Source organism: Tenebrio molitor, chromosome 2, assembly GCF_963966145.1.
Source record: "Tenebrio molitor chromosome 2, icTenMoli1.1, whole genome shotgun sequence".
Taxonomy (NCBI): domain Eukaryota; kingdom Metazoa; phylum Arthropoda; class Insecta; order Coleoptera; family Tenebrionidae; genus Tenebrio; species Tenebrio molitor.
The window spans coordinates 13153802-13176935 of NC_091047.1; the positions used below are offsets into that span (position 1 = coordinate 13153802).

Genomic DNA, 23134 nt, shown 5'->3' on the forward strand with positions numbered 1-23134 from the left:
CACTTTAATTAGAATAACAGAATAACGCCATACATTCGATAAGTTTCTTGGCTGGAATGCGCTACTCTTCCTTGAACACACGTCTGCACGGTTCGTACTGCATCTCAACAGAAGTCAAAAGGGCAATTGCCACAAATTTAAACGGAATTGAGCACTGCCAGGGCCGCTGCCAAGCATTTGCAGCTGCATGGCCCCGAACTTAAACAGTCTAATGTATTTTGTAGCCGACGTTATGATGTCGGACTTTAATTATATGTCCGTAATTTTAAACGAAATTAAGAGCAAATTGCTTCATTAAGATAAACGTCCACTGAAAACTTTTATCTAGCAGTCGTTTATGGTTGTTGGTAAGAGTTTGGAACCAATGTACAAAAAGTAATAACTATTCTTATCGTGTAAGGACGCTAGTTATAGATCTGGTTTTCAAGCGACCAAAACAGAGTTGAAAGCTATTGTCTAGTTACGTATGGTTTTGGGTAGATAAACAGGACAGATCCAGAGGTTAGAGTAGTTAAATAAAACAGTTAACAACTCCCAACAACAATACAAATTGCAGGAGCGGTAAGGTTGTTCACTCCTTTCAAGAAGTTGTGGGTTTGGATGATTTGAACATGTGACTAGGGAATTAGTCCTCCTACGTGCATGTTTCATCGAACAATTTATTGTTTACATATTTGCTGAGATTTTTGGTTTTGTTTTGTGATCACATTTTTACATTATTCATTCCAATAACGCTCTGTTTAAATTAATAAATCTCTTCCATTGAATACGTGGATGGGTCATGTTTTATGTATTTGAATAAAATGTAGCGTGAAAAATCCTTATCCCTAATCTGAATGTAATGGTATAGTTTTAGGTGTTCGTTTTTCCGGCATGTGCAATAGTGAATTTCCAGCTCGGGACTTCAATTGGAATTAATTTGCTGGAATTTAGTATTGTAAGTTATGTTGAAATTTACATCGACGAACCAGCATGTGTTTTAATTAATTTTATGCGCTATTATGCACCATTGTATATACCTAGATATCTCTAATTGTGATATATGTTAGTTGAATGTGTGTAGGACATCTAGGTCTATTTGGCTTAATGTATTTACGACTTAAACGAGGCCGATAATTATTGCGGTGAAAAGCAGAAAATACGTCAGCCGGCGATAGGAATTAATAAATGTTTTGCATTCAGCAATTTATTATTCGTTGTAGAGATCAAAAGTCAAATAATAATTATTCCTCGAATTGGGGTCGAAACTACTTTGAATAAATCCTAAAGAAAAAGCGGGACGAGTCCGCAATCCGATTAGGCGTATCTGCACCGGCATAAACACGACTGCCAGATTACTTCCGGTCCATCTGACTTCTTCCTTTTTACCAGAGACCTTTATACTAATGCCCCGTTCCAACCAGAACAGAGCCACTCTGCTCGCACATCGTATTAAAATGCGATGGGACAGCGATTTATTTGATTAATTTCGGTTTTCTAAAATTGCGTTCCTGTTAAATATTCCGCAGAATTACATTTTCCTCGCAGATCCCAATCGAAGCCATTTAATTTCATTGGTTTCTTTGCAATATCTACAGTTTTGTTTAAAAACAGTATAAATGCCATTTTTTACATATATTCTGCTACGCATAATCAATACTTTTAATGAACCATCTTCCTTCCAGTGATTTTTTTATATTCTTAATTTTGCAATCAAATGCATTATGGATGTATCGATTGTTCAATTGAAAAGTTCATCAAGTAACCTTTGAATTTTTCACAACATTGTGACAAAAGTTAGGTTAGGACCACGTTAAGAAGTGACATTTTTGACTAAATTTATTTTATAGATATGTAATGCGAGTGCACGATATGTCTCTGGCTACATGTTTGGTAACATTGAATACAAAACCTGACGAAAGTCCACCGATGTTGTAATCTGTAAATTTTTAGGTTAGATGTGTTTTTTTTTTATGTTGCAAGCATTAAATGCACACCAAGATGTTATTGCCCATGTTGTAGACAAGCCAATTGCAAAGGTGTAAAATCTTGGATAATCTTTTTGTGCTTCGCCCAGTTGCCGATCTCAACTTCGTCTCGGTCTTCAATTTCTGGGCTTAGCACAAAAAGACTCACTTCTACTCTTAATGATATAACCTACTATTGTGAAGAATAATGGGCATTCTTTATACTTCCCATGGATACACACCTGAAGGCGTAGATTCACGTAATGCTCCAATTATACGATTTTTTGCAGCAACAAGCTTTTCTATTCCGATTTCGATTTAGTCCATTTTCAAAATAAACCAACTTCATGGAATTTTGCTTTTGTGTTTTGTCTTAATTAACTTTTTTCAATTTTGTTGAAATCTGAAGTGGAAGAAATCGTTTTATTATGGCCCGATGGAATTCTAATTACATACAAAGCTTTTACATTTAATGCATTGTCCTGGTCGAAAAAGCTATAGCAATGTGTGCGGCAATTTTATATGCACACAATGGTGAACATGTCCTGAATATTTCACCTTTATGAATTATGCAGTGCCTTTATTATATCTAATTATAGAACAGCATTAGTCCAAAGCGTTATATTTTGCATTTCACCATTTTTCCCGATGAAAGTTTCGCTTTCCGACCGTATCGATTTTATATTTCCTTTCAAGCAATGCGTGAATGCTGCGTCTATTGGTTAATTTAGGCCTCTTTCAAACTTTCATTCAAATAAGGGAGTCTTGAAGTCGTGAAATATGGCACAGTGGAGTAGTATAGTTTTGGAGTGCGAGTCTTCACTGAAGTTGCAATGGATAAGTTAATTAAGTGGAGCCCATTACGAAGTAATTATGCAATGGCAGATACTGGCTTAGTCCTAATAAATTCAGCATTTTTCTTCGTTTAATCCACTGGAACCCAATTGTTTCCAACTGGCGAAGACTTACGTCCCTCTTTCAGGTCTCTTTTGCCGCAGATAATTGGCCGTAATTCTGGGAAATTTTCCGCTGCATAAGAAAACTCCCTTGCTTTGTAATAAACAGTAAATGAATTCGGGCTTGATGCGTTGTTTTTTTTAGGCCGATGAAAAATATAAATGCTTTACTAACTTGGCACACGAAGATTATCCGCTTTGTTAAATGGGTTGGTTGAACCTAAACAGACTTGCTCTATCTAATTGATGGCGTACAGTTTCAGGAGTTCTCCTCTATTCATGTGACAAGGGAATCTGCGCCCTCGTAAAATTTTATCTGGCAAAGATTGCAAATAAAAATTGAATTGGTGATGGTATAAATGGAACAAGTTCATGAATTACGTTTTTACGACATGGAGAAACAGCTCAGTAACTTCTAACATTTGGCACTAGATAACGTACTCGTACGTCGCAAAAACCAGTCTCGCAGTTCGTATTAGAACAATTTAATTCTTTTAAATATTACACAAAATTACAATAATGAAGATGGCGTTAGAATCATACTACATACTTGCTTTATTCCGGTTAGCAGCACAGATCAATTTATTATTATGGAAAGGTCAAATTAATGAGGAAAAGCAGTTGTCGCTTCATCATTATTTATTATAAAGGTTATCAATTTGTATTTATAATTTTAAGGTACCACTCTGTCATTGTATCATTGTACGATGTAATTTATAAATGTTAAATTACAGTGGAAATAATGCAACAGATTTTATTATTTGATAAATTTATTTAAAATTTTATCGGTTCAATCTTACTGCCACTGTTTATTTTTCGTATTATGTATATTTTCTTCTAAATTTATTTTGGGGGAGATTTTCAAGGGTGTTTACATTTTTATTTCAGATAAGTAACGACAGCCAAAAATAATTTTAACATGTCAATAACCTTAAAGTGCTAATTACAACGGGAGTAAAATCATAAACACTTGGGTGGTTGAATTTCGTTTTAATTTATTTTCTTGTTCTTGTGATGTGAAAAGATTACTTTGAATCAAAGTACGTTTTGTGAAAGCTAGCAGATAAATGGAAATTAAAATAAATGAAGCGTCCAGTTTGTTCTCGTCGTAAAAGGTGAAAGGAATAATTGGATTGTATTGTATATTATGTAATCAGTCAAATATGTGTTCTGAGAAGGAATATTAAACATTCTTCCGTGTAAACCTATGTCATCCTTTCATTTTAGTCAACAAATTTTTATATCCTGTGGAGGACAAGCTGTGTACAGGCGCTGAAACATTTTATTTCTGTATTTTTTGCTAGGCGAAGGATTGGGGACGTAACTGAACAATAAAAATGTTACTGAGGATTTAAAAAATTACGACTGTACAGGATGCCATTTTTTATTTGTCAGTGTAAAACTGTTCATAAGAAAAGAGGTGATCTGTGTGCGTGGACCAAGTCGTATTGACGTATTTTATAAAATTTCAGTCTTCCGTTGGAATAATTTTGAAATGGAGCTACATTTTCCGTTTCGTTGGACTGTTTTTTTAAATAATATTTATCCATCAATTTTAATTCCAGATGTGTTACGTTTTACTGCAATGCTTTAAATTTGTGTCTGCTTTTATAGTCATAATGCGCGAATCTAATGGAAATAAATATTATCGTTAGGCAACATAATTAGGGGTCGTATCTCATCATACATTGCGGGTGATGTTGAAAATTGTGCCAGCGAAAATTATGCGCTTAATTTCAGTTTGCATTTAACATGCGGCTGTTTTAATTCTTTATGAATGTTAATTATACTCCTAATGCGAGCGTGGTAAAATAATAACTGGCGTACTAACTATTGCAAAAAATCCGTTGACGGATTAATGTCGGCGACCAGTGATTATATCCGAATTTGTACATTTGATCACTTATGAATATTAATTTACCCTTCCATTTGCCATAATTACAGAGTGTTGCCAAAGCGTGACGATAACTTGCACGGTTGAATTATTTAATATCACGTGGTTAATAAATAAGTCAATCATATCGACGCGTGAACGGGAGGGGATTCACAGAACTGTCAGATAAGTGGTGAAATCTGATCTGGTATCAAGTCCATCAGCAGCGATGCCCTATATTACCATAATAATGAATATTCAAGAATGTCAAGTTGAGTGCATGTCGATACCCCATAATGGGGCTTTTAGTGCATTCGTTATTAACCTAATTAGCTAGCGCACATCGAAATAAGTCGATGGTGATCGTGTTTATTTTATATTGTGTTCAAATGGATCAGAAACTCATTATCTGTAGGCAAAACTACCACCCCAACACGAACCGATTGATCTTGTATACATTTTTTATCGTTTTAAAAACGATTGGAAAAATAATCGAAATTCGTTTCTAATTGCATCTTTGTCGACAAGGGGTTATTAATTGATTTAGCAAATTCAAGATGGCTTCCGTCTAATAATGAGGGTGGATAACACAGGCATAAAAGGGTGCGATGCGTCAATTACAATAGTTTCGGTTCACAATGGGGGACTGTCGCTAATGTATGCAAAATTTATTATGAATTCTAATTAAACGTCTATCCGAAATGTGACATCGGTGGTCATCACCCTTTGGACGCTGGGCATAATGGGGTGGTTTATTATTAATAGAACAGCAACGACTTTTTGCATATTGCGCATGAGATTAGATTGCCTCCGGGTTTATTGGAAAACTGGAGCTTTGAGACTTTAATATAACTGTTTGTGAACAGCTCGACGGCTTCTGTTTCTGGAACGAATCCATAAAATTTTCATTTTGACGCAAATTTATATACTAATTTTATTATCCCTTAATTGTGCGGTGGGGTTTCACGTATAATAAAAATTTCAATTAAGGCCTTCGCCCCGCCATCCCCAACGTGCGGATGATTGTTATAAAATAAATTTAGTTTTCGCATCATAAAACAGCTACCTTCATGTGCGCCATTTAGATTATTTTTTCCACCCAGTGATTTTCTCTGTCGGATTTTTGCGCCCCAACGAACGGTGTTGTGGCAGGTGCAGAGGGATATTTTACCTTGCATCATGTCGACTATATTAAATGCAAATTTCAACAACCTAGAAAACAATTTATTTTACTTTTTTATTTGTTTTTCTTCTGTTCTGCTCGTATTGTACCTGGTCTGTTCCGCCAAGATTTTTTTTATTTGCTCGAAGAAAATAATTTGCTCCGATTTATTGGTCTTTGGTCCTTGTATTCAAACAAAAAATTTACATTTATATGATTAGAATAAATATAACCTCACTTAAAAAAAAATAAAGCACTATAAAGATGATAATCATAATATATACAGCAAATTTATTATGTGTGGATAAAGTAAAAAAAAATATGAAATTTGTAGATACCGAAATTATCTAGCTATTAAGAGTTAATACATTAATTGCTGTTCACTTCAAAAAATACCACCATTATTAACTCCAAGTAGCAAGCAAATCTGGTTTAATAAACCACTTACTGGAGCTTTTCAATTTTTTTTAATAAGCCTTTCTCTAAGGAAGGTGCAAAATTTTATTTTTAGATTTATATAGGCGAATGTTTTAGGTGTTTTTTTATTTTTGTTTTCATTGTTTGAAAGTTATGAAGCCGTGGTGTAGAGGACCATGATTTTATTGATCCAATTATTACCAATTTTGTCGGATTTACTGATGATACTGCATTTGGTATATCAGAACTTGAATCAAACATTTTTCATATAACGAAAATTCAAACTGATAAGCGAAATAAACGGGTTTTAATAAAAATCATGAAATTAACAGTTTCGCCCGTTTAAAGTTTAAGGAACGCTTTTTGACAAAATTAGAAAATCTTGTATGAGACACGTAAGAAAATTCTCTTTTTCTTCAAGCGGTCGAAAATCACGCCTTTGTGTATTTCCATAGGAATGGTTAAATTTGCATTATTTTTTTTGTGAGTAGAAATACAGTAAGTCAAGTCCTAGGAGTAGAAGTGTCCACAACTCCACAGGCAACTCGACTGAATCAAATGTAAGGTCATTTGAAGCATTTGTAACGATTTATTTATCAATTACAATTGTCAATTACACTATTACATTGCATATTTATAAAAAAGTCTCTTAAAAAAAAATAACGAAATTATTGCCCAATATTTAACCGGTGCCACTGTGGTGTAACACGAGTCGCTCCGTGTGGGCGTGTCCATGGTGTCAGATCTCAAAATCAAAAATAGCGCTAGATGGCCATTTACTGTTAAGAAGTGAACAGTTGTAAGTTGTATCCGTTTGCTATTCACGTTTTGATAATAATTTCTGTTATATTTAGCGAATAACTGAAGAATGTCTGATGTCATTGATAACAAAATGTATTGCACACCACCGGAATTCACGCAGATGGCGGCAAACTCTATGCAGGATCTAATCCCACCAAAGTCCCAAAAAGTATATGATTTCTAAATAATGCTCCTGATGAATAGCGTCTGGCTACAAAGGTGAAATTTTTGAGTTCCCTAGAGGAAGAATTATAAATTATTATTGTAGGTTATGTCGCTTGTCAATGCGATGAAATCACCAATTTGACAATGAGAGATAATGGAGATTTGGGCTCTGCTATCTTAGTAACAGTTTAGGATAATGACAAATCTCGATCATTCACGACGAAGTCTACTCCAATGATACCAGTACATACTTTATGAGTTCTATTTGTCTAACTTGTGTGATTTTGCGGGAACTCGGTTTTTTCATTCCGAAAACATCCCACTCGTTACAAAAAATGAGACATATCGGAATTGGTTGTTACATAATAGTTATTTATTTAACGAGTTCGTGTGTAAATTGGGCTTTTTTTGGTATGAGTGGGCCAGATTAAAACGCGAGTGAAACGAGCGTTTTAAAGGCCCACGAGTGCCAAAAAAAGTCCAATTTACACAAAAATGAGTTGAATACAACGTTTTTTTGTTCGACGACCCTCTTAAAGGCTCCAAATCGCTTAAAATCTTTAAAATTAACTTGACGTTTCGTTTTGACAAGTTGTCACATTTATCAAAATTCGTTCACATAGGAAACAATTCTCAAAGTCTGACAGTGTCGAACAAAAATAGCTATTTTCACATTTTTTGGCAATTTTTAAAGTACATCTTGATGGTTTATCGATAGAAGTACATAGTATGTTTTGTGGCAAATATTTTTGAAGTGAAAACTTCTTTAGGCCCACCTCATACATTATTCTTCCCGGACAGTCAATTAGTTTTCAACCGTCACGCATCACGCGTCACGCCGTCACGTCACATGCTCCGAGGTGAAAGGCTCATTCGAGTAAGTTCGGGAGATCCGAATGTATGTAATTTGTTTTAAAATTTGATTTCTCACCAATGGGCAACTTTCCGTTCTCCATATGGCAACATTTTCCAATTTTCTTAAAGATGTCAAGTACATAACAAAAATGTTTGAGGTGATTCATATTTTTTTTTAATTTCTGTTTGACGTTTTACACTTTTCAATGTGTTTTTATATGTTTCTATTTTAGTTTTTACCTCCATGACACATTTTTTTGAATTTTAAAGTGAGCGATAAAAATGTCTTCTCTAGACATTAGAGAACTTCCTCCGGAAAATAGACGGCACTGAATGTAGTCAGTCAGCAGTTTATTTTTTCAGAAGTATTTTTAAATAATATCATAAAAAATTTAATGTTGTAACGAAAACAGTACATACTTCAGATTATTCTGAAAGTTTTCGACCGAAATGTTTATACGTTTTTCAGACAGAACTTTACATTTTTTTAGTTGATGTCGCTGGCAGCGATCTCGGGTATTATTCTCTTTTATGGACTTCAGGCCTGAAAACAATGTTGCAAAAGCTCGATGGAATAAAATAAATATTTGACAAATTTTCATTATAACTCGAATTTTTCCAATGTTCAACTTTTCTAATTAATTTTTTTAATAGAAATTTTGTTTAAAAAAATCTGTAATCACTTAATGGGTTGCGAACTGTTATTTTTTGTTAATTCACAGAAGCTATTGCTTTTTAAGTTTTGAAACCGAATTTTCATTTAAAAATTGGTAACACGGTGGTTATACGGCATTAAGGTCAGTTTTTTTAATTACACATTACTCCAACATTGTGAAATACATATTTAATTATAGTAAAATTTTCTGAGATTTCGTCAGATTTTTTTCAAAAATACAGTGCGTTTGTAAAGTTCGGAATAAATTCCATAAAATTGTAAGTATTAATTTTTGAGATTATTTCCTTCATGTGTTTAGCAACCAATTGCGTGACAAATATTGACCAATCAAAACGAGAAAACAAAAAATAACCCGATAAAATTTCTCTAAAATGCACATGTGCAATAATCTAATAAAAAATGTCGGTACCTGATTAAAAAAAAAAAAAATAGAAGAAAAAGGATTGGAAATACGTAATGCGTTTGGTTTCATTCTATTCAGGAAATAATCAGCCGTATACCCCTCGTGCAGGTCAACTTTGTTTTTAAAAAGTACATATTCTTCAGTAGGTACTCGCTTATGCTGACAGCTTTTCATCTCCTAATTATGACGTCATCAATAATTTTTTTAAATGACAACCCCAACTTTTTTCTTCTTTTTGTGGTAGGCCTTCTTACTAATTAAACGATGAATGAAAAAAATTGATACCTTACATAACAATTTTTTTGAGATGACACATTTCTCTTCAAAAATTTAATTTAATTTTTATTGTAAACATTTTAATTGACCTAACAAAAACAAACAAACATCTAAGGTTAACAATAAAATTCAACGCAAATGTTGAAATTGCCGCCTCCCGCCAACCATTTAGCACTCACCGACACTTGTACACTGCGCTCAATAATGACCGGGCTTATTTGTTCCGTTTCAGCGCAAAGTCTCTGCCGCAAATCTTCTAAATTGTTTGGTCTATTAAAATAAACCTTGGATTTTAACTAAACCCATGGAAATTTTTTTTTACCTCAAACATTAAATTAAATTTTTTTAAATAAAAATTGTCATTTTCTCAAAAAAATTGTTATGTAAGATACTAATTTATTTCACTCATCGTTTAGGTAGTACGAAGGTCTATCAGAAAGAGAAGAAAAAAGTGGGGGTTACTATTTAAAAAAAATATTGATGACGTCATAATTAGGAGATGAAAAGCTGTCAACGTAAGTAAAGTACTGAAGAATATGCACTTTTTAAAAACAAAGTTGACCTCTTCGAGGATTTTTCAATTTTATGGAATTTATTCCGAACTTTACGAACGCACTGTATAAAAGTGCAAAATAAGTTTGTGAATGTATCATGTTTGTGCTACTCGCATCAAAGTATCTTATTGTTTCTCAAAATTTTCATTTTTCCCTATGATAAATGAAAAGAAAGGAAGATGAGAAGTAAGCAATATAAAAAATTAATAAATTAGCCGTAGTTCAAGCGAAGTGATGGAGGATCTCGTTTTGCACGTTATTCAGCTTGATATTTCCAGCGAACGTATTTTCTGAGTTCTTGATCATCGAGGAGATAAGTTTTCGTTTCGTATCTTCCCAATCGTCCTCTTCAATTGGAACGAAGGAGCCAGTCGGAAATCTACATTGGATATAATTAATTACATCCTCTGTTGAATTGTCTACGACAATGGAGACGATAACAATCGATGTCGAGAGTACTGTTTGTGGTATGAGGTCAATACAAATTGCTTAGTTTGTTGCATAAATCGCCGTGACAGGTGCTCTCCGAATTGAAAAGCTGCGTCACGACGGACGTCTTCGGTCATTTGACATGTCGTTGCCACTCCGGATTAGTCGATTGGCGAAGAATCGCAAAAATTACTGCGACCGGATAGTAATCAGTTTCAATTCGGACGTTCGGGTCACGGGTTCAACACCGGTTGTGCCGAGTTAACTGAATTTGCTGCAGAGGTTTGTATTGAAAAATTGGATTAATTAAACGCTTTGTGATTACCTCCAGTTTTGTACTATCGGAAAAACTAGACAGTTGTGGTCCAAAGATAAATTATTAGCCGTTTAGTTCTATTTTCTATGTCAGCTATTCTGTTGATTGATGCTCGTGTTCCATGTTGTCGGTGATTCGGTTAATTAATTATGGGATCTAATTAGGTTTTTGACGTAGCATCCAAATTTAATTGGAAATGTCAAATTTTCGTCGTTATCCTGCAATTAAAAATTTCATCATTGATCGCAGCAGGGATCAAATTCAAATTAAAGTTTTATTTTATCGAACTGGTATTTGCGTGACATTAATAATTAGAAAGTTTAGAAAAGTACATGCAGTATGGGACAGTTCTCAGCACGGTAATTTTGTTTACAAGAAAATAATTTTCGTCTGGTTTGCCAATAAATCTTCATTTTTCGAGACGCTTATCGCCCAAACTGGAAAAAATATGTTAACTTTTTCTAACCGTTTCATTAATATTCATGGGGATCAGTTGTAACGCTAATCACCTTTGCTACACACAATACCACTGCTAATTATATATTCCTGTTAAAGTACATTCGATCAATGTCAATTTCCGTCGACTGTTATGCAACACACGTTATTCGGAAATTAACAAAAGTCTTTCAATACTGCTCCAACATATTCCGAACAATGAATAATAATTCCCTCCTGTTCGGAGCTATCTGCACATTGCCACATTGATATTTAATTATTCTAGGTAATAAAAATTGTTTGTTATCGAGGAAAATAAAGAGAATTTTTGACCGCGTTCGCTTCAAAAATGTTGAATTGTTCTGGCTTCAAGCGAGACGGGGTAACTTTTATATTATTAAACAGTTTAACAATGAATTCAATTTGGAAAGTTCTGTTCTCTGCCGCGTAATAAAAAGGCACAGGAGCGTTTCTTGATTGTTGGGGTGCTTTTATTTTAAAATTTTGATTGGGTTTGAATGAACTTGCATTTAATGACCGCTTTGAGAACAATAATGTACAATATGCTCAAAATTATTCAGAGACAATTTGTTTTAGACTCTTCCGAACTAGTAATCCAATTTATAGTTCAATACAACTTGGACGACGAACGAATTACACACGGAATGTCGATCCACTTTAAAGAATTTCGATTGGCGGCGCGGGAATTGACTGAATTGTTAATTCGGGGGCGTAAAGAAATTATCGGTTCCAGTGATCAATATCGTTACCACTGACAAATTCCGCGCTCGTGTCGTATATTCTTTTCGGGTATTTCTCATATCTCGCCTTTGTATTTATCGCTGTCGGAATATAAATGTCTTATAAAAAGAGTTTTTAGGAGAAGATGGCATAATAATGAAAAATTAATGTCTCGGTTTTCCGTTTGAAAGAGTTGGTCCTTATAAATGGTTGATGCGGGGAATATACTTTTTTGAAGCGAGTTTAGTGTTACGTGAAAGGCGATATCAATACTTTTAAGTTGGGAGACTCCCGTACAAACTTCCTAAGTTGCGAGTGTACTTTTGATCGGTGTGCAGATGTGTTTTAGGTTTGGGGCACCGCTCGGGGCTAATGGAGTTCCGGAGCATGCTGCGTTCCCCCCGGAATATGCATTACGCGGTACCGTCGCCACGCTAAAACGCCATGTGTTCAAATATACGAATAAAATATATTCTATCGATAAATTAGGACGAGAATTTAATTTTGCTAATGCCGGCTTAACGCTGGATTAACGCCGCAATAGATGAAGCTCCATTAAAACGCTTATTAATTTCATAAATTTCTGTTGTGTTTTTTATTATCCCGGCTCGTTGGCCCCTTTTTATGCCAAAGCCATCAGGAGATTTGTTTTATAATAGTGTAACTCTAGATCGAACATCAATATTTTTTGTCCTTTTGCTTTGCCAGGATGAAAATGCGTAATTCGTTACGTCGGTATTTCGCGGAGAAAACAATCTGAACAATTTCAGGACGCGCCATGTCCGAATATCCTTGTAATTCTACAGATTCACTCGGAATTGATTAGCTTTGCTGAGTCTGCGTTAATTATTAACTAGAGGAATTCTGTGAGTAATTTCAGGCGTACACGCGTGTATCACCCTCAGGTGTATATGCCATTGTTATCAGCCTCCCCGAAAACTACCGGCCATATTTCATCTATTATGCATGACTTGCAAGATGATTGTGTTTGCTTAGAAACGTCTGAATTTGTGTTTCGTATCAAATTTGGATTTTATGATTTGTTTGAACCGTGTCCGGATAAAACAAGCATTTTATGGGCTGCTATATAAGATATTCACGTAAATATTTGCTCGATGTCTGTCCTAAAGTGTTTGCTCTTTTATTTTTTTCGCTCTGTATCTACTTGTATGTTATTATTGATTGCCAGCGAGCAATGAAACTAAAACCAACTATCTAGAATTTTTCCAACTCTTCCATATTTAAATACCCCTCAAACTTTGCGACGTTAAAACTTTAAGACATCTTAAAATTATGTGTATTTAGAAGCAGCCTCAGCTATGTATTATCAAAACTCTTATTATTGATTTCCGGAAACGTTTTAAATTTTCATTCGCATCATGGGGACTTAAAAATCGAATAACACGCATTTTGTAATTCAATCTCTGAAACAAAAAGAAATCGCAAGGTGAGAGGTTGGGGATTGCAAGGGAAATGTTCCACAGCTTTAACTCCCAAATCTCTCAAAAAATGCTTCATTTGTTGAGCAGTATGAGACCAGGCCATTACCATAAGGCAAAACAATTTTGGCAGACCTAATGTATCATTCTGGATTAACTGTCCGCCGATTTTCCAGCTCAATCCTTGCAATGAGTGCAGATTTTGAACCCACTGTGCTGATTACCTTTCAGGCTCCAAAACATACAGTGTATTTTTTTTAACTGTTGCCATAGGGAATTGCATGGTAAAACTTATACCCCCTGTTAACTTTTGTTCTGATGAAAATATTCAAACCATTTTTGCAACAAAGTTGGAAGATTTTTTAAACTATCGGATAGATTACAATTCAATATCCTAAACTGTCGAAAAAGTTGTGAACAAAATATTTTAAAGTGCGTCGGAATAATAGTACGTCGAGCGGTCGCCAGAATAGCGTCCCTGTCGGCTCAACCAGCATCTGACCAAATTCCATTACAGTGCGACATTTACAAAATAGTCGAAGAAAAACATTTTGAACAATTCTTTTGATAATTTCTGTTAATTTGTTGAATTATTTGTGCATTAACGTTATTACGTTTTGTTTTTTTATAAAGACATTTAATCATAGCCACGAGAAGATCTCGCTATTTATTTTTTAAATGAAACTAACAAAAATTAAAAGTGGGGATAGGCAGTTGCTGGTTGAGCCGATAAGGACGCTATTCTGGCGGCCGCTCGACGTACTATTATTCCGGCGTGGTACAAATATTTTTTTCACAACTTTTTCGACAATCTAGGATATTGAATTGTAATCTGTCCGATAGTTTAAAAAGTCTTCCAACTTTGTGCCAAAAATGGTTTGAATATTTTCTTCAGAACAAAAGTTAACAGGGGGTATAAGTTTCACCATGCAATTCCCTATGGCAACAGTTAAAAAAAATGCACTGTATACAGGTACTTCAGATTTTTTTTTGTCGCAACCAACAATACAAATGGCACGTGTAAATCAAATGTGTTATTTGTTTTAAATTAGAAATCAAAGTATGTAAGTTGGATAGATTCGTCAGAAATGTCAGATTAGCAGATAACCTGTACCTATTTAATCAAAATTCAACAAATAAATTAAAAAATTAAGTTAATGTAAAAGGTGTTCGAAGTGTCTACGATTAGATTGTAAATATCTGCAGTGGCGACAGCGTTCTTTGCACCCTCCATAAATGAGGATCATGTTAGTCTTTTCGTCGTTATTGTAAAAAATTGAGAAAGATTTTTTGCTTTAATGTCAAACAGACAAGACCAAGAGCCATCGTGGATTCGGTTATAATTATTAACAAAATTTGAAATCAAGAAATTGCTGCAATATGTATAATGGGTTGCGGCAAAAAAAAATCAGAAGTACCCCTCTCGTGAATAACCCTGTATGTATCCCTGTTTCGTCACTAGTGATATTGTTATACAGTGTTTAGACCAGTCTTTACTTTGCATCATTTGACATGTTGTTATTTTTAAGAATCCGTTAAATGGTGGAAAACCCAATGATAACAAATTTTCATCCAGGTGGTATTGTAAGATTGTGTTAATGGCGATAATGCCAATGTCCAAGATGCTTTTGATAATTTTATAAATAATTAGATTATCTGTTGAAACCATGTTTTTTTCAGTCCCTGTGGAAAGTCTTCTTCCTTCATGTTAAATTGTTAAATTAAATGTTAATTGTTGTTAAATAATAAATGGCAATCATTTCGAAATTATATTCGAATAAGTAATATACCCTTTTCGATTTTTAAGAATAATAAGTTTGCCAGCTGTTTGAAATGATAATAGACTGGTGACAAATCAGCCAAATATGGTACATCCACCATATTTTCTTATCCTAATTGATTCAATTTTCTGACAGTTATATGTAATATATGTGGGCGTTATCGTGCAGCCATGTGGGTCTTTTTCTCGTGACAAATGCAGGCTACAACCTGCTGGGTCTATTGTACATTTCATCAATTTATTCACAATAACTATCGGCTATAATAAGGCAACGCGTAGGATGTTATGGAAGTATTCTTGTGTACATTTTTTAATAGCTTTTTCTTAAATATGTAATAGCATTTCAAAAACGTATACAGTATGTCCAAAAAGTCTGGAAACACCCCAATAAAATAGAAATGAATGATTTTCGAGAAAAACGCAAAAACAGGCAAACTAGCGTTTTCAAAAAGCTTTCTGTTGATGGTATCTGTTTCCTGTTTTTGATGACCTTGAAAGAGTTATGATGTCATACTGTTTTTAATAGGTCTTTTAAATGTTTTTTTTTTGTCTGGTAGACAACCAGACAGTCAAAAACATTTTCAATTTACATAAGAAATTTTTTTGAAAAAACCTATTTTTTTTAATAACTTTTTCAAGGTCGTCGAAAAGACCAAAAAAAAAAAATATCAGCAGAAATCTTTTTTAAAACACTAATTGACCAGTCTTTAGATTTTTTTCAAAAATTATGCGTTACGTTTTCATTTGGGTGTTTCCAGACTTTTTGGACACCCTGTATGTATTGGAATTGAATTTTTTCTTACTTCTCGGTCAGCAAACACTGCAACCGTTTTGAGTAAACCTTTACCTTGCTTGTGTACCTTGAGAACTTTCAGTCTTCAAATTGACAGTATTATGTGATGTTCCGCAGTTGTTGCATAAAGACTACATATCTTCAATCCTCTAGCAACCGTGTTTGTAAAGATCTGCCCGCTCGTTATGATATATGAAGGAGTAGATGGCGTTGAAGAGTCGATTGTGAACGCACCACCGGATTACAACTTTGATCAGCTGTTTAAATCTAACCTCGCTTTTTGCGTGTTTTTAATATGCAGTTTGAAAAATCAGTCTATTTCACAACGAGTGGTTCATTCACAATCAACTCTTCAACGCCAACTTCGACGCCGACGTTGTCTTCAATCAAGCACTGTCAAATAAGTACCCACGATACTACCTTCAAACATTTTATACACTCCCATGCGCACTAAAGATCACAGTTTAGAATAATTACATGAGAAACCATAGTGAAGGCATCACATGAAATTTCAGGCCGCTGAGTTTTCAAATCGCCCACGTAGTATAAAATGAAGTGATTGACAGACGGCTATTACTGTGTTCTTGCCTCCTAAATCAGTTCTTCTGATAATTATAATTACAGTAGAGATGGAAGGAGGTTGCAATTATTAATGATCACTCCAGAATATTACTTTTTTGTAATTTAGCAGAAAACAATCCTAAGTTTTAGTTCCACGACTCCTTCATTTCAAAACTAATCTTCATCAGTTTTTAGTTTACATCTCTCTGTAATATGAACATACAAACTCTCACAATTTAGAGTTATTACACTATTGATCCCATTTTGCTCTGTAATTACATAAAAAGTAAAATGTAACAAAAATTTCCATTAATTTTTTAGATGTGGAATAAAAACATAATTTTCTTTGTGTGAATTTTAAGATATGTATTGAATTTGTGTTCACATTCTTCTGATTAGGAACACGGTTAATGGTATTGTTTCGTACTTGGGTTTGAAACGAGAACAATGCGAGAAACATGCTCCACAACAAAATATCGAAAGCACTGAATTCTGTTCCGAGATTTAAGATTGGTGTTGCTTAAATTATGAAATTTTCGTTATGCTCAATGTGGGTTTGCTATTCAATTGTAATCTGGTGTGTAGGTATGTTTCATTTGTGTAACATCGGTGATGAAAATTAATAACAATGAAGTAACAAACCGCGAACAATGGACATTTTGAGAGGTCTTTGTTATAACTTTTGTCGAACATTCGAGGCAATTCCGTAGTTTTGCAACATCCAAATAATTTTGGTGAACGTGTGTAATGGTTCTGTAATTTCATAATTTGAGGTCGACATCTGTATTTGACCAGGCACCACCTGAAATCGACCGTCGTTGTTGTTGTTATACACATGTAGTGGCTTCAACGAGCATCGCATTCCCTTTGTGTAGCATTGCCGGCAACATATGTAATATTTCCGGCTAAAATTTGGTTCGGCTAAATGGTGGGGTTGAATTTTTTTGAAAAGCAGTAGGCGAAACCGTGTAAGTAGGTATCATAATACCAGTTCTGGACCAAGAGGTAATCGTGCAGAATTAAAAAACAAATTCTGGGTGATTACCCCCTGGTCCAGAACTGGTATTATGATAGCTACTCGTGTAATGCTCTAAGTGTTGAGTAAGTTCATGGCGCGTGGAGTGCTGCATACTCTTTTTTAATGGCTTCGAACACCCGCCATGCAAGTCTCGTCTCAATCTGAGTGGAGGTTTTCAATTTGTGAGTCGGATTTATCGCGGATCGGCTTTATGGACCAGTTCGGATGCTAATGCCATTAGTATGTAGCATTCTTGAGTCGTGCCTCGCAGATTGATCGAGTAGTTGCCTCTTTTCCTTCGCCTTCTCGAATTATTCCCTGTTCGGTTCGTAGAAAAATTTGGGAATTGTCGTTCGGAGGTTGTCTTCATATTTTCTTGTCGATAGTTCGCACCTCGGCGGGAATCTCTGATTAAAAGAGCAAAACGTCCGAATAAATCTTTGCGAATTGGACGAGTGGCGTTAGCCTCCGTTATTTACTGTTCACCGTACTGAGCCGATTGGAACCAATCGGTGCTTATAGTATCGATTCTGCGGGTGAAAAGCGATAAAAGAAGGATCCAAGTCCACTTGGAGGTAACACATTCTCGATATATCTTTATATATCGTTCAAATACACACCCGGAATTTTATTCAGAGTATACAGCAAAAACACGTTCTCCTCGCCCGGAACTTTTCACATAAAAAATCCGCAGATTCGGATCAGTAAACAACAACAAAAAATAAATGGAGTGTGACATAGTCGAGGTCTAATAATTGACATTTGGGAACTATTTTTGATGCTTAGACAATGCATCTAAACCCCAAGATGCATTGTTCTTGTGGAGGCGCCAGGGCCGTTGACCCTCCCTCTATTTGAATATATTTGCATGGAAAAGCCGCTGTTGCGGTGATTCAGCGTCAGCTCGGCCATGAACACATTGTGAAATCAAAAAACAAATTGCATTGAGACTTTTCATGCTGGGCTGATAAAGCCATCGGCCATGTCTTTTTTGGGAAACAGGCAATAACACCTCTTGGATCCTTCACTCGGTTATTTTTATTCACACGGCAAGTGGAAAAGTTTTTCCATTTTTGAACTGCGATCTCCGAAACGTTCGGTCCATCTTGTTTTACTAACGACATTTTCTATCTCTAAACATGTGGACTCCAATAAAAAAAAAACGTTCATTCTTTCAGTTGTTGAACTATCGCAACGTAACTTTTGTGTCTGAGGAATGATCAAATCTTCGATTAAAGCAGGTGTGTCACTTATTGCGGCTTATGTGAGAAAACGACTAGAGGATATATTAGCACGGCGACAAATACATTCTTCAAAAGATTAATATCGGAGAGTTACTTAGTCTAATATAAAGGAGGCAAACAATCTGAGGGCGATATGGTTGTGATCTGAAAGTCAAATCAGCGGGTATATTTCAGAGGGGAGTCTGACGCAGAACTTCCACTATATTTGCGCCTTTGACAAACTAGAGAAATATAATATATCTTGACGGATGCGAAAAACTTTATTAGAATAGATGCGAAGAGAGATTTTCGCGTACGCATCGACCGTCGAATAAATTAACGGAATGCCAGGAAAAAATACATCACCGGGGTACAATTTCGCCGTGTTCACTTCATTTGCAGTCATGTCAAACGCATGACAACTGCACAATAAAATGACGTATCCACCATTTGTATAAAATGAATAATCATTCACCGTTTCGCATAAATTACAAAAATAAAAAACCAAATGAAATAACAATGTTCAGAACTCACAGGGTAAAGCGAATCAAATTTAAAGCAAATAATAGAGCATTTGTTTTCGTTTTACGTGGTCTGTTTATTTAAGTGAAAATGGGAATATTATTGCAGAAAAATATATCCGGAAGGTGAAAATCTCGTGTTGCCGGGTCCATCTCTGCAAAGGGAGGTCATTATGTTCGAAATGTTATAAAAAATGAAAGGCAGAATATTCATATCTGGGGAAACGATCCAACTTCCGACGACGTTCATGTCGTTTCAAGCTAACGAGAAAAATTTTATGTTTTCTGGTAATACAATAATAAGGTTTTGTAGACTAATTAATGTCACTGCGCTAAATATCGCTATCTTTTGGGATAGGTTGTGCACAAATTTATATAATCACCGTTTCAATAAACAGTCAATTTGTGAAACTTTTATAGAAATAAACCGCATTTAACTTAGCTAATGAATTAATTCTAATATTGTACGCTATTAGCAGATGAAAAGCTAGTTACAACATTACCGGTCAAAAGTCAGAGATAAGTATCGAATATCATTGGCATATTGGGTAAATATTTCACTTTGCCAGTAATAATTTTTTATTGAAATTATATATTATTGTGGAGTTAATTTAACTTTCATTGTCTAGATACGATAGTTTTTGAAAAAAGGAAATAGTAGTTTATTTGACGAGTTCTTGTGTAAATTGGGATTTTTTGGCACGAGTGGGCCAGTTTAAAACGCGAGTGAAACGAGAGTTTTAAAGGTCCACGAGTGCCAAAAAAAGGTCAAATTACACTAGAACAAGTTGAATACAACGTTTTTTTGTTCGACGAGCCCCTTAAAGACTCCAAATCGCTTAAAATCTTTAAAATTAGCTTGACGTTTCGTTTTGACAAGTGGTGACATTTATCAAAATCCGTTCACTTAGGAGAAAATTCTCAAATTCTGACAGTGTCGAACAAAATATAATATTATCTTCAAGCGGTCGAAAATCGCGCCTTTGTGTATCTCTATAGAAACGGTTGAAGCGGCTTTTTTTTTGTAACCGGACTTGAAACAGTTGAAATCCAAGGAATTGAAATGTCCATAGGCGGCTCGACCGAGTCAAATGTAAGGTCATTTGAAGTATTTCTCACGATTTATTTATCAATAATTACACGAAATATTTAATAATCAAATTATTCCTGTTGAAAAAGTGTCAAAATCAAAAATAATAAAATGGTCGTTCATCGTTAAAAACTAAACTTTAGACTTTAGTAGCCTTTACTAATATTATTGAACCTTCAAGTAATAATAACATTGCAACAAGAGAACTAGGAATTACTGGTGCCTTAAAATCTGAAAATTGTAAGTACATATGAAAATTGTCATTTTACTGTAACTGCAGCAAAAGAAAATAAATGAGTTCATGTCCGATTTTTTTTCTGATCCCCTTAAAGATAAACTAGTATCACTCAGAGTAGAAGGTCTTTTTGTGTTTCGCCCAGTGGCGACCTCGACTTCGTCTTGGTCTTAGCACAAAAGGACTCACTTCTAGCCTTAATGAATAATGATATAATCTACTATTTTTGACGGTCAGTCCATATGTTTAGAGTTAGGAAGGAATTTTGTTTATTCTCGTTTAAAATTATGTACTTGATGCTCCGCTCACAGTAATTCTAGACTGTTAAAAAACTACTCTCTCTCTCTTTGTCTCTTCCACAACACTTAGATCATTTGAAGAAAACTCCTTCCATTTCAAATATTTTTTGGGTTTTGGAAATATAGTAGATGATAATCCGAAGGTCCGAAATCCGGAGAATATATGTAGAGGATGACCAATCAGCTCATTATTAATCATTTTTTTGCAACTGAACCGGCACCTACCAGCAATTATGTTGTTCTTCGAGATGAAGGCACCTTTGAAAACTTTACCTCGACGTTTCTCCATTATTTTTTCACGAAAATTAGTTAGTACTACAGCGTCGTGTACAGTATCGATATTTTGTGAAGTGGCAACAGAAATAGGTCTTCCAACGCGAGATTCGTCTCTAATCTTCGTTCTTCCTCTCTTACGTTAGTCAACCCAATTTTGAAAGATTGTGGAGTGGGAAGGTGTCTTGAGCATATTTGCATAAATTTGTGTACGAGAGAATTCATTCAAAAATAACCATTTTATCCAACTCATAATAGTTATTGAGCCATAATTGATATCATTTGAAACTAGTAAAGTGCCCTATAACTCACTAGTGATTTATAATTATAACCCACTAGTAAGTTAAGGTCATAAGTCACCATCAATAAACAATAAAAAAGTTCTAAAAGAAAACAAATGTTTGCTTTAAAAAATCTATTATTCATAAATACAAATAGTTAACACTTAATTTCTCAACTCGAATGAAAATTAATATTAAAATTAAAAGAAAAAGATTTAGGAGTATTACTTTGTGGACTAACTAAATTGAAGCTTTCATTTGCTGTTATTTCAGATGTTGCGTTACAAACTGCATTTAAACTCTTGACACCAGTGGACTCTGACACTGCTAGTCCTCCTTGAATTTTCCTTGCTGTCTTAATTTTCTCATTGATCGAATCTTCAATGTATCCTTTGGCCACCGTGTTCGAGTTTATTGGTTTTAGTATCTGGTATCGCAACACATAGATAGGATCCCTTGTCTTCAACGTCATTAATTTTCATGTTGGTTAGCTCTTGCTTTCGGCAGGCCCCAAAAATTCCCATCAGTAGTGCAGTCTAAACAAAGATATTCAAAATTAGCACCTTGAAAATTATGTTTGTGTGATAATTTATTTTTTTGTCAATTTGACAGTAGGGGTATCACCAAAAGTCAATTAATTTATAAAATGTTTGTTATTTAATAAGTTGCATTTCTAAAACTTATTGCCTTTGTCATTAAATGTTCGCTGTTTGATGCGTTTAGTAAAAATTCCTCGATGTGCTCTTTCTCCAGCACATTGGCCTTTTTTGATTTATATGTTCTAGATTGACTTTTCAGGTAAGCTTTCATTTTTCCATATTTTGATATGTCCAGATTGTTGTGTACTTTCAACGTTGTTTTCAACATGGAATACTTCGTCCACATCGACGAGCTGGCACATTTTTTCTGGAGGCTGAGGAAATATGCCAATATTACATCCTCGTTCATACCAGACACTCCTCTTCCTTGTTTCCATGCGTTGAAATTCTGCAGTTCCTTTTCGTAGACGTCTTTTGATTTGATCGGCAACAAGTTTAAGCAGGCAATTTTGGCTTCTTCCTGAATTTCCAAAGGCACAAACACAGTTTCTTCCATTTCAATTTTTTCTTTCGTGTAACTATTTACAACAAAATTAATAATTTTCTATGGCAACATGAATCTTGGCCTTCTCATAAAATGATTTGGTTTTCGAATTATGAGCAGCATCAGTTCAATTAATTTGTTAACAGAAATAGTTAAATTGATTCGTTGGATAAAATTATGTATGGAACTCGTGTGTTCTCGGTCATAAGTCACTCGTAAAAACAAAGCCACTCGCACTGCGTTTTCGTGGCTTACCCGTTTTTTCTCGTGACTTATTTCCCTTAGAACACACTTCTACCATAAATAACTATTATCGCCGGCGATACTCAATTTTATCGAAATTAAAATGTTTGTCTGTCATATTTTCTTTAAAAATTCACAGTAAGCAATCGTTTAAACTTTTTACTACCAAACTTGATCTAACTATTTGTCAAACATTTACTTTTACTTATGAGAAACGTTTTAGGTTGAATAGAAATCAATACTCTCTGATACAGAGAGAAGTCAAGGAATAAAAGGAGAAGGAGCAAACA

The 23134-nt window shown here is 34.7% G+C and overlaps 1 protein-coding gene and 1 long non-coding RNA gene across 5 annotated transcripts in view; both read left to right on the plus strand.

The window, feature by feature from the left end:
• Sema1a (semaphorin 1a) overlaps positions 1–23134 on the plus strand; it is a 240709-nt gene that overhangs the window by 79311 nt on the left and 138264 nt on the right. The window lies entirely within an intron of this gene.
• Positions 1773–13751, plus strand: LOC138124385 (uncharacterized). Its single transcript, XR_011157128.1, has 3 exons — positions 1773–1872; positions 1933–3111; positions 3160–13751. It is a non-coding gene; the product is annotated as an uncharacterized lncRNA (long non-coding RNA).